Source organism: Leptinotarsa decemlineata, unplaced genomic scaffold (assembly GCF_025532065.1).
Source record: "Leptinotarsa decemlineata unplaced genomic scaffold, Ldec_3_MD MMD2_P_RNA_scaffold_5, whole genome shotgun sequence".
NCBI classification, from domain to species: domain Eukaryota; kingdom Metazoa; phylum Arthropoda; class Insecta; order Coleoptera; family Chrysomelidae; genus Leptinotarsa; species Leptinotarsa decemlineata.
Genome location: NW_027412532.1, coordinates 17364659 through 17378748, shown reverse-complemented (window position 1 = coordinate 17378748; position 14090 = coordinate 17364659). Strand labels below are relative to the sequence as shown.

Below are 14090 nucleotides of genomic sequence, written 5' to 3'. Positions count from 1 at the left end.
TACCATTCTGTTCGAGAAAAAGATGAGAATTCATGTACAAATATCGCAAAATAATACAGAAAACGATATTTTGAATTTTATCAAAGAATATGTCGCCCCAGGTGTGCAGTACCATGTCTATTTTGAAAACCCCGAACTTTATGAACCATTTTCGGCAACAATTCAAAAATATTTCAAGTGGCCCTCTATAAAATTCAAAAGGTGTACCAAAAAGCTTCTGGACGTTACGAAAAAAGAAGACGTTCAAGAAATCATTAAAAACCACCATGAAGGTAAGTCAAACCACCGCGGTGTTGACGAAACTTTCGCAAGAATTAAGGAAAAACATTACTGGCCGAACATAAAAGAAACCATTCAAACATATATTAATCAATGCCTTATTTGCCAACAAAGCAAATATGAGCGAAACCCCATCAAAATGAAGCTCAACATCACCCCTACAGCAACCAAACCTTTCGAAATCGTACATATGGATACATTCACTATCGAAACTAGAAAATTCCTCACAATCATAGACAGTTTTTCAAAGTACGCACAGGCATACCTAGTCAACTCCTTGACAGGTACGGAAATAGCCGACAACCTCATTCAATTTTTTTCTCATCATGGTATCCCCAAACGAATTATCGTTGACAACGGTACCGAATTCAATAACTTTCTCATTTCGGAACTCCTGGCTTTACACAAAGTCGAAGTTCATTTCACATCACCACACCATCCTCAATCCAATGGAATGATAGAACGGTTCCATTCTACCATTCTAGAACACATTCGTCTACTCAACACTAGAGGATTTTTGAAAACCCCTCCAAAAATGAAAATGTTGTACGCAATTTTGGCATACAACCACTCTGTACATTCGGTCACAAAACTCAAGCCAATTGACATCATAAGTGGTCACATTTCAACCAATGATCCTTTCAATATTGATATTGATCGGAAATTACTAAATGATTACACCAATGATCACAAGGAACGATCGAAACTCCTCTATTCCAAAATAAACTCGGACCTAATAAAGCAAAAGGAAAAGATAGTAGAACGAGAAAATAAAAAACGCGATGATCCCATTGTATTCAAAACCAAACAAAAAGTTTACGTGAAAAAACATATTAGGCAGAAGGATGCAAATAAATTTCAAAAACCAAGTCAAATCAAAACGGTCGATCATACAATGAAAACAGTTTCTACAGAAAACCAACAAAAAATTCACATGGACAATTTAAAACGTCCCCTCAAAAAATACCCATCTCCCATTAAAAACTGATTAATTTTTCAGATTATCTGGAACTCTCGGACTCCAGGAAAATATATCTAAACAAAACCTAAAGAACAATCCAGGACTTATTCCTCTCAAACTTGGAACAGCCAAAGTCGAAACGCACGCATATTCACTTATTCATTATTATGATTTAAATCCAATAATCGTGGAGGTAAATAAACTGAAATTCCATTCAAAAAATGTAAGGACACTTGTAGGCAGTCACAAAGACTACTCATGGGACACATCTAACTATTTAAAAATATTAGAATTTTCGGAAAAGGAGGTGACTGATAGACTCAACAATATTTTACCACATCCACTTAGAACAAAGCGCGGTCTTATAAACGGAATTGGATCCATTTTCAAGTCGATCACAGGAAATTTAGATTCCAACGATGGTGAAAAATATGACCGCCTGATCAAAGAATTACAAGATAATCAAAATAATCTAGTAACGAATATCAAGAAGCAAAACTCACTCTCAATCTCATTAATTGATCAGTTCAATAGTACAGTTCAGCAAGTGAAACATAACGAAAGGCTTTTGGAATCAAAAATTAATCAAATAGCAAAAATTGTTGAAAATCAAACGTATAAAGAAAACTCTATGTTTATTAAAGACATTTTGAATCAGATAATCAATACATTTGAAATCATAAATTCAATTTTGCAAGATGTTGAAAACTCAATACAATTTTCTAGACTGAACATTCTTCATCCTAGTATTATAAAAACAAAAGATTTGTTCAAAGAACTGCAAAAATTGAATAAAATCGTTGAGAAAGACCAACTACCAATTGAAATAAGTTTCGAGAATACTTTGCTTTATGAAAAAATTATTAGCCTCAAAAGCTATATATCAAATTTCAGAATAACCTATATCTTGCATATTCCAATTACCCATCCATCAAATTTCGATTACTATCACCTATTTTCTATTCCGATATTAACTAAGGGTCAGTTTAAGGCTGTTATACCTCAAAACAAATATTTGTCAAAAAACGAAAAATTGTATGCATTCTTGAGCGATCCTTGTTTGGAGATCTCCCATCGAACCTATATCTGCCCATCCACCAACATCAGAGAGCTGACAGAAGACAATCCATGCGAAATCCAGCTACTCAATGTCCAGAACACCTCCACTTGTAAGCAGACTGTCATACATTTATCGAGACCAGCCATTAGACAACTAGATAACTCAAACAAATGGGTTGTCCTCCTACCGGCTCAACAAACTACCAAACTCAAGTGCCAGAACCAGAACGAAATCGAGAACCTACTACCTGGAAGTTATCTATTCGACATTCCAATTGGATGCCAGTTATCCTGTGGCAACCAAATCATAACCAACGATCACCAAGTTACCAATAGTGAACCAATCATCTTACCAGACTTGGAAGAAGGGAAGCCAGAGCCACCCAAATCAATAGGGATCCAACTTGATGACCTGAACCTGGACGAACTTCATTCAATAAAAACCGCAATAATGGAAAACGAACCGATTATATCTTTCAAAGACGTAGCACATATCCCAAGTTTTTGGACGATGTTTATCTACTTGGTCCTAGTATCAATCTGTTTGTACCTACTGCACAAGAAGATTGGCTTCAGAGGGTGCAAAACCAATGGACCATCCGAACCAAGTCAAGATATCGAGATGTCTAGGGTTCAACTTCCTCGCTGACCCTCCTACGTTGAATCTTCGGGGGGAGGAATTATATCGCCCGTTCCCATGTGAACCGCTGACCATGCTGAAGCAGAATCTCGCGATTCTGGGAAACTGATGTGCAAGCATTCTTATCTTCATGGGAAGAATACTTTTGTAATTCAGTTATAATTTTGCTCTCATACTGTTAACATCAATTTTTGTTAATAAAATTAATTTTTAAAAAAGGACTTTGACATCCGAAAGTTATATTTCATGCCGTACTTCCAAATTTCTAGGATATTTTTCTTATATAGCCCCTTCTTATCTGAATGAAATTTTACCCCTTTTAAATCATAATATTCATCAATTTAAGAAAGAAATAATATCACAGATGCTTACTGCTCAGTGCTAATTTGAAAAAATTAAAATTCAATGTATGGTAGTGCAATGAAATTGTTAAATTGACCAAAATAATGTTAAGAATATTAAGAGTCATTAGCAACTATATGGTGTATTATATTTTTCTCTTCTCTATCATTGTTATGATAGTAAATAAGTATGTTTATAATTATTTTCTTATAGTCACTGTATAATTTTTGGGAGGGGTGGAAGATATCCTTTGGCTAACCCATTTCCTTTTATGTTTAAATGTATTTTTATGCATAATAAACGATATTATTATTATATCATCGTTTTCTTTGAGAACAGAAAAAACTATTTCAAATCTTTGCAGCTCTCAGTATATCCGTCAAATTTTATTGGAAAATGAAGACGTATAATATATGGGTGGTACTTATAATATAGCTATCATACTGCTTGGTATTTAATAATGCAACCTCATATTGTTAGAAAGTGCTCTCCAAGTATAGGTCAGATTAAAAAAAAGAAGAAATGTTTTCAAATTTCGATTGATCCAGTGATTTTGGCCAAATTATTCGATGTAATAATATCTTCTTGTCAAAACAGAGTTCTCAACTGAATTTTTATTGACAACGAAGACATTTGAATATATCAACCTTTTACAGGAAGGAATCGCGATAGTTTTATATACTATTTGTTGCAACCGGTAAAATATTTATCTGCAGCTTGAAGGTGAAATTTCTAGAAGATAAACCGAAATAAAACTGAATTGTTGATGTAGAAAGAGGCACATTGAATGTATCTGAGAAACTTTGAATATTATTTTCATTCAGCTTGCAAAAAACTATCACGGTTGTTTGAGAGTGGGATTACCGATAAATTTCCAACATTAAACAACCACAAAGTGTATAATGTGAACAAAACCCTCCTATATTACAGTTCTCTAACTGAATGTCAAAACTCCCACTGAAGTCGAAAAGCTCTATTTAATTTCTTTTGTGTTCATTAATGGTTTCGTTTGACTGTACTCAATTACCTACTTTGAGTAAATTTACCCTCATGGAAATATTTCATTGAATAAATAGGAAACTTCTCCGAACAAAGGACTTCTGTATTTATTTCAAATTTGAAAGCTACTCAAGTGGAATTGTTTCCAACAAAAGAACTCGATGTTTGGACAACCGCATTGAGAGATAAGACTTGAGAGTGAATCCAAAAACCATTTGATAAATTTGAAAGTTGAAATTGAGTGATACTTTGCGGTTACTGATTGCAAATAATTTACTACTAATTGGCCTTGTGGTTGAATACTGAAAATACACAAATCATTTTCAGTAAACCAAATATAGTGATTTACTCATGATACGCAATGACAACCAACGAGATTGCTAACGCGAATCATATCTTGGTTTTGAAATTTTTTTAATTTGTTCAACAATGATGAAATGTCATTTCCAGCTTCAGAAATCGAACTCCTTCTTTGAATAGGAGAGACTTTCACTTCTACAGGTGATGTAAAATATTGCATCCTTATGGGAGCCAGAAAGGATTTATTTATTTATATCTTAACAGACCTTATCGGTCATGGATGAATTGAATCGAATTTGGGGCTTCATAATTGAAATTATACCTAAGATACCCTGAAATACCTAAGATATATTTTTTGGAATTACATTGGATTTGAATCGCTAGAGATTAAATTCATTTGGAAAAAAAAATTCAGGAAGTTTATTCCACATAAACGCAGTTTTCCAAAGGAAAGAGTTCTTAAACAGTGAAGTTCGAGGTGTACTGAGTTGAACCCCAAAACTATGAGCAGCTACACTTGAACACTCTCCGTGAAAGTATCTATGGAAGAAAGACAAGGTTGCAGGTGATTTCCGCGTCTCCAATCAGGTGGATGACTCTTTTCTGGATGGAATCCAGCAGCTTCAGGGTATGTTCAGGGACGTAGCTCCATACATGAGAACAATACTCCAAAAAAGGTTTGACTTGAGCTTTACAAAACATCAAAAGTTCCTGAGGTGTGTACAATTTTCTGGTTCGGAACAGTGTTTCAAGCTTTTAAGAAGCAGCCTTTGCAATTCCAGCGACATGATTGTGCCAAGACATATTGGTGTCAATTTAAACATCCAACAAACGTATGGAAGCAGAAAACGAAATTGCCAACTCTGATGCCACATACGGTAAAAGGCCTTAGGAATATCAAGCGCAACAGTTCTTGACTCTCCATGACTCTTGATTATTCCAAATATGGGTGACATACGATAGAAGGTCGCCAGTTGATCTTTGTATCGGAAAGCCATATTGTTGATCGCTCAAGATGTTGAAGTCTACCAAATATTCAAGGATATGATGGTTTATGGTTTTCTACATGATTTTTGATATCACTGATAATAAAGCAACTGGTCTATAGTTATTTTGAAGATTTTTCTTGTCCAAGGAATGCGTCTAAATTAACTTTGTGAAAGAGTTCAATCCAAATCAATCATTGTATTACATGGATAAACTGAATAAAATACAGAACAGAATACTGAAAATCATGTATGAGAAACCAAGAACGTCAGTTATATGCGAATATATTACTAATTAAATTCAATAAAAAATTAAAGTGAACTCATACAAATCGATCATCAATATGATACAATTTACGATGCAGAAGAACTCAAAGTCATCTTTGGGTTTTTCTGCATCGTAAGTCTAATACTTTTTGCTTCGAGACATAATTGATTTCTACTACGCAGGGCAAAGATGTTTCATCTATCTTGGGCAAAAGCTATCAATATTCTATCAATATCAAAAATATCAATTCAATTATTCTCTTCGAAAAACATATAACAAATTGAATTGAACCCCAATAATAGCATTGAAATTTCTGGCATTATCACCTAATGGATAATTGAAATATTCATACTACGTTTGTGTATTTTTTATTTTCATTTTTAAATAATTCTAATTATTTTTAATTTTTCAATATTCCATCTGATATCTGTATTTGTATATGTATATTATCTAGTTTTGTCTTTTTTTTCGTATATTGTACTGATACGTAACATAAGATAATTTTTTATGAATATTTATTAATATATTTTCAATACAATTTTTACATATTACCATATCACGAATATTCAAATAAATGTGTTGGGAACCACTTCACGCACAAGTTTATTTTTTGGGGTTTTCTCCATTCATTTGCCTGATAAATATTCTGATGTTGTATTACACTGTTATTTTATGGTAAGTAAATATTTTTTTTATTGTAGTATGCGCTGGTCAGGACCTATCCCCCGAAGCCACGATACATTCGGTAGGGCGCGCTAGAATTATCAACCAATGACCACTTCCCACACTGTGGGATAGGTGATCATTGGGTCCGAGAATACTGTGCCCTGAGCAAGCACAGTGAGCCAAGAATGACAGCCTTCTGCATCTGTCCGGCTAAGACACTCCTGCAGTAGACACTCCAAACTCAAAAGTCCACGGCCTCCATGTTGTCGGGGGAAGTACAACCGTGAAACGGACGATTTGGGATGCAAACTGCTATAGAGATGCATTATTTTTCGGGTCTTTACGTCGAGTTGATACAGCTCCCCTCAAGTCCACTTAACTACTCCAAACGAGTAGAGTAAGATTGGAACGGCAAGCATATTTGTTGCAGCAACTTTTTTCTTCCCCGACAGTTCTGATGACCAGATCTGTCGAAGTTTTTGCTGATACTTGCCGCGGAGAGAGTTCTTCACTACTGTTACCTCTTGTGAGTGGCGTTGTTCCAGTATACGTCTCTCCGACATCCATCTACGAGCTGCACATCCTCTCCGTAGTCCCCGCATCGTCCTTTTTTAAGATGGACCATTGCACATTTGTCTTTCCCGAATTTCATACTGATAGTATGCGTCTACTCTTCCACCACCCTCAAGGAGTGATAGAGATCCTTGTCTGCAGATACATAAAGTTTGAGATCATCCATATAAAACAAATGAGCAAGATGAGCTCATGCGATGTTGTATTGATTTTTTTTCGATAATCGATTCAGACCATAGAGAGATCACGCTTATCTTGTATCGAGTCCTGCGTAAATATTATTATTGTTATCATTCTTATTTATATTAGCATCATAATATTAAAGTTGTTGAATAGTCGATGTTCAGAATAGTGACAGATCGAGAAACTTATTATTATTTTTTTAGCAATAAGGAACTCTACAACAAGGAATGTGTTTCAATTATATATGCTACAACAATTCGGTAGACAAGTGGACCCTTTTATTCTTGTGCGATGATCACTGCTGAAGAGTTTTTTTTTTGTTCGACCTACAACTGTTAGATGATTTGAAGTATTTAAAAGATCAGCAAGTTGTAGATATCTTAGCAACTCTATATTTTTTATAAAGCACAAAATTAAATCTGCTTTACAATATTGCTCACATATATGTGACTCCGATCACGATCATCCTCTGAGACAGCTGGATACTATTGAAAAAAAACATTCTGACTGATTGGAAACCCACACATCACAAGCAACTTTGATAGCCTGGAGCATCGAAGGGAAAACGTCAACTTGTCTCTTTTCTATAGATTCTTTCACAGAAAGTATTTGAATGGCTCAGCCCGCTTGGTGATGTCAGAAGTACTAGGCAAAATACAGATGCCCATAACTTCAAAGTTAAACTCAACAGATCTCTGAGTACACTTTGTAAGAACTCTTTATAAATTGCTACTTTCACACAGGCAGTGCTTGTGAATACCCATAAAAATCTGTTTACTTTCGAATACCGATCGTGAAAAATTTGTTACAAATTAAGGAACTTTCCTTCTACTTTCCAAAATGTACTCCAATAAGTCATAATGATGAGTAATAAATCAAATAGTGATCTATGTAGATATACAGGTTAGCCACATGAAAACAAAACAAAGCCCTCATAGGTCGCAAACCTTCTAGATATGCTGAATTCATTCTATAAGGTTTACATTTCAGGTATCTACACCAAACAAAATCATCTACTCCCAATTCATGATGAAAGTCATTTGAATTTTCAACAAGATGATGTTCTTTCACATTCTGTCTCAATATTTTTTATAGCACTGGATTGAATGAAGAATCAGAGTTTGATGGCCTCCACTGTCACCAGATTTTTAGATCTTTGATTTTTTTGAAAGACGTGTGTCAAAAAATTGTCAATGAGAATCATTTGATTACTTTGAAAATTGGAAGAAAATCTATATGTGGATGCAGGTGGTAATCGCACATTTGATCAAGCACTAAGTATTTGAATTGAACAATTTTAAATTGCTCCGGGGATGGGTCTCCGACCAAAGTTCCATACAGTGGTCGATGGAATGACTAAAACGAATTACTAATACTAACCAACCAGGCTACTGTCCCTCTTGACACTATTTCAGAAATACGAAAGAACAACAAAAGACTCATTTTTGAAAAATTATTGAACTATCTTAAAATATTATGCAAACACGATAGAATTCAAAAAGTTCAAAAGAAATAGAAGAAATTATGTAAAATAAATGGGGATAATTAATATTGAAAAGAAATTTAAATATGAAAAAATAAACGAAAAACCATGGATAGAGATATGGTAATTGTTTCAAATGAAAAATGAATGTATTTTACAATTCTCGGTTTTTTTTGGAAGCCTTGTAGATTTATAGAAGATAAACAAGTTATTGATATGGTTCTAGACAAAATTAGAATTCTACTTAAATAAAGTGTTACCTGGCGCATATTTTCATCTGTCAATAGAGAAGGTGTTACTAAAGTCTTCACAGTCTCATAGGAAAATTCATTTCTCTTTGGAACTCTTCATGTATTTCAATCTTCCCCAATTTGAAGGAGTCGGAAAATCAACCTCGAAGTAGAACTATGTTGAAAACTCAAACTCTTTCGAAATATTTTATGATATCTTCAAGGATCGTTATTGAATTCGGAGGGTGACATTTAGAAAATTCGTTATAAATAAACTAAATAATATGAACTGTTTGGAACCTTTGATGAAGTGATGAATATTATTTGAGTTTATCCCAACAGCAAACCGTTAATTTTACACCTCGACACATGTTTCGATTACCAAGTGATCAACTTGAGTTCAATCATCCTCTTGAAGATGATCACTTGGTGTTCGAAACACATGTCGAGGTGTAAAAAAATCGGTTTAGTATTGAGATGAAACTCCAGTAATATTTGAATAACCTAAAACGACTAGAATAGTATTATGATGTTTTTCACTGATTTACTGAGTTTTGATAATCGAACGAAAAAGTCATTTTTGAGTTTTCCGGTTTCTTTAGAGAATTTCTCATCATCTGAATTAGCTCACTACTTTCGAAATCCGATTTTGGTGAGCGTATTAAGAGAGACTTCTAATTTTTTGATTGATTCGGCCGTTACTTGATGAAGATCCATAGTAATTTAAAAAACTACACCTCTCGATTTTATTTCCACACACTTCGAAAAATATATCAGAACATGTTTCGCTATCACAGTAGCTTTTTCAAGTGATTTATACTTCAAGTTGTTCTTACATTATTATTTCTATACTACAGGTAACCATAATTGAGACTACCTCCAAAAAATTACTTAAAACTCTACCTAAGGCACCTGTGATTCACAGATTAGTCAATGTTTCTCTTTCAATAGATAATTTCAATAAAGAATTTAATATCATCAAGCAAATTGCGGTTAACAATGGGTTTAAAGCCGAATTATTAAACAAAATACTTGCCAAGAAATTCTACGCAAAAGTGATTAAGAGACGTTTTTTCTATTGAGGAGGTAGATAATCAAAATTATAGAGCTTTAACGTATTTTGGATAACCAACGGAAAAAGTGGCTTCATTTTTGAAGAAATGAGATATTAAAATTGCATATAGAACAAGTAATACGTTGGGAAAGTTAGTTGAAAATAATAAAGACAGAACATCCAAATTCGGAAAATCAGGAGTATATAAAGTGTGGAACATGCCCTGAGGTATATATTGGTCAAACTGGCAGGACATTTAGGAATCGAATCCAGGAACATCATACGAGCTATGTAAATAGGAAAACAAATTCAACATATTCAAATCATCTTCTCGGAGAAATTCATATCTTTACCGAAGAGTTCGAAATTTTGTACATAGAAAATAAACGTTTAAAACTGAATCATTTGGAAGCAATGGAAATTAGTAAACTTGAAAATTCAAACATTTTAATGAATGACCAACTAGATTTGAATAGATCACTATTATTAAATTTGTTTTCTCAAAAACCAAGAAAGAATTATAATTGACGTAGATGTGAGGTAATATGCTTCAGGTTATCATAAATGAACAGGTTTCTTAGGTACCTGTTTAATTATGATAACCTGAGGTAGTCTCAATTATCAAATATAAATATTAATGTGAGAACAACTTGAAGTATACATCACTTGAAAAAGCTACTGTGCTAGCGAAACATGTTGTGATAAATTTTTCAAATGAAGTGTGTGCATTTCATCAGTTCGGACTTCCATTGTCTAATAAAATATAATTTGATTTGAAATCCCTGAAAAAAATTGAAAATATTAACTGAAAATAACAATTTTATTAAACAAAAACTGAAATTACAAAAAAATAACATGCAAGCAACAACCAAAAATAAATGAAAGTTGAAATATTAATAAAAGCTGAAAATTAAAAAATTAAAAAATACAAATTGATGGATGTAGCCGTTACTACGTGGTAGGAGATCATGATAAAAAAAAATGAAAATTTCTGTTTTTTACCACTTTTATGTATTAAAAAATACTATCGACTGAAAATGAAAAATAAAAATAAAAAATATTTCAACTTTTATTTTTTTGGTTGTTGCTTTTATGTTATTTCTTTGTAATTTCAGATTTTGTTTAATAAAATTGTTATTTTCAGTTGATCTTTTAAATTTTTTTCCAGGGATTTCAAATCAATTAATATTTTATTAGACAATGGAAGTCCGAACTGGTGAAATATATCAAATCGTGAGGTGTAGTTTTAGAAAAAAAAAGCCACTTTTGAATTAGGGAAGCTTGAGGTTCTGCAATTTTTTTGAAATTGGTTAGAAAAGTGGAAAATTCAACTTTGTGAATTTTTACGACATGGTTTGAACCACGCTATATATTGAAAACAAAACACGCACTATAGAAATTACTGAATATTCATATATAATATTTTAAAATGTTCTCTCATCAAAAGTAGCCTAACCAGTAGTATTTCAGGTGAATTCTATTCGCACATTAACTACGACACATCATGTATATGATGGAAATAGAATAGTGTCCTGATGATGACAACATATTTGGTGAAAAATGAGAAGAGGAAAAACCCAAAATTATTCTGATCATAATCAATTTAAAATCAGTTTCTTAAACGGAAAATATAACAGATTTATTAACAACTAAAAAAAGTCTCCTGCTTACCTCTATTGCTATTCCCAGACACAAAAAACACTTAAATCACTTCACGAATAATCTAAGATTTATGTCTCTCGGTTAATCTCTTCGAAGATGTCGGTGGACAGTACGCGTAGTTGAATGAATGGAATGAACAGCAATTGGTCGCCGATATGTCTGGGTTTCAGGTTCAATCCGCGGCTGCTACCATTGAATCTGCCACCTCGTTTCTGAATATATATCCTTCCTAACTAGATGTCAAGGACAATGGCGGCATCACCTGTGTGCTGCAATAACTAATTGGCTGTTTTTACCGTATGTCGTTCTAGTAGTGTTCTTCGATATTTCTCGGTATTGTTTTTGTTGTGGTTTATTTCTGAATCTTCCAGTTTTTGAGGTGTGATAGTGAATTAACTAATGGCTAGGTGATAAACGGGTCCCCTTTCTAGGACTGGCTGTGCATTAATAATATATACGAAACGGTAGACTACGATAAATCATTGGTTACATTTGAAAAAGTTTCTCATTCGAATCAAATGTGGAAATAGAAACTTCTACTTACAATAAATTGATGGATGTAGCCGTTACTACGTGGTAGGATATCATAATGAAAAGAGAAATGAAACTTTCTGTGTTCTTTACCACTTATATTTGTAACTAACGTTAATGCAGTTTCGTCCTATATGAACATTTTCAAACTTATACAATAAACAATATATACAATAGTTTATTGTATAAGTTTGAAAATGTCCGTATAGGACGAAACTGCAGTAACGTTAGTTACAAATATAAGTGGTACAAAACATAGAAAGTTTCATTTCTCTTTTCATTACTTCTATACTTACGTTTCCTGTTTTCTTTCTTATCTGGATAAGAAGCTCAAGATATAATAAAATGTAGGTGTAATATAATTCTGCAGAATGACAAAAATATTAGACATATGTCCAGGATATAATCGATATTACGTAGTGTTTAATTAACACTGTTTATGGCATATATCGTCTTGGTAGTGATTTTCGATATGTATGGGTATTATGTTAGTTGTGGTTTATTTCTGAATCTTCCAGTTTTTGAGGTGTGATAGTGAATTAACTAATGGCTAGGTGATAAACGGGTCCCCTTTCTAGAATTGGCTGTGCATTAATAATATCTACGAAATGGTAGATTATGATAAATCATTAGTTACATTTGGAAAAGGTTCTCATTCGAATTGAATGTGGAAATATGAACTTCTTCCTATGTTTTCTGTTTTCTTTCTTACCTGGATAAGAAGCTCAATATTCAGATATCCAGGATATAATCTGTATTACCTACTGTGCCATTAACACTGTTTTTAGCATATGTCGCTTTGGTAGTGTTTTTCGATATTTATGGGTATGTTGTGGTTTATTTCTGAATCTTCCAGTTTTTGAGGTGTGATAGCGAATTAACTAAAGGCTAGGTGATAAACGGGTCCCCTTTCTAGGATTGGCTGTGCATTAATAATATCTACTTAACGGTAGATTATGATAAATCATTGGTTACATTCGAAAAATGTTGTCATTCGAATCAAATGTGTAAATACAAACTTCTACTTATGTTTCCTGTTTTCTTTCTCATCTGGATAAGAAGCTCAAGACATGATGTAATGTAGGTTAATATATTTCTGAAGAATGACACCAATAATAGACCGAATTCCAGGACATAATCGGTATTTCCTAGGTGCTTCATTAAAACTTTTTTTTAGCATATGTCCCTTTGGAAGTGTTTTTCGATATTTATCGGTATTGTTTTTGTTGTGGTTTATTTCTGAATCTTTCAGTTTTTGAGGTGTGATAGCGAATTAACTAATGGCTAAGAGATGAACATGTCCCCTTTCTAGGACTGGCTGTGCGTTAATAATATCTAAGATACGGTTACATTGAAAAAAGGTTCTCATTCGAAACAAATGTGGGAAAATGAACTTCCACTTATGTTTTCTGTTTTCTTTCTCATCTGGATAAGAAGCTCAAGATATAATGTAATGTAAGTGTTATATATTCCTGCAGAATCACAGAAATGATAGACAGATTTTCAGGACATAATCCAGGACATAAGGTGTTTCATTAACACTGTTTTTGGCGTATGTCGCTTTGGTAGTGTTTGTCCATATTTATCGGCATGGTTTTTGTTTTGGTTTATTTCTGAAACTGTCAGTTATTGAGGGGTTTCAGTGAGTTTATTTTTTCACAGACATGGTTAGTTCAGATGAGGAAAGTTAGTTCTCTGATTTAGTGGTGCTTGTTGGAAATTTATACTTGTGTCTGAATTTTCTTTCCTATTAGTATGACAGGTGAGGAGTTCAATTCATAACAACATTTTAAAATAAAACATCTTGACGAATGACAAAAATAATTTATTTATTTATTTATTTAATGGTCAAGAAAGATACAAATAGCCACAGG

At 33.2% G+C, this 14090-nt stretch overlaps 1 protein-coding gene across 1 annotated transcript in view; it reads right to left on the bottom strand.

The window, feature by feature from the left end:
* Positions 1-11894, bottom strand: part of LOC111504436 (venom allergen 5 2) — a 101086-nt gene extending 89192 nt beyond the window's left edge. The window contains exon 1 of the mRNA XM_074169649.1: positions 11695-11894. The gene's annotated coding sequence lies outside the window, so the exon portion shown is untranslated. The remainder of the gene's footprint in view (positions 1-11694) is intronic.
* Between the last annotated feature and the right edge of the window lie 2196 nt (positions 11895-14090).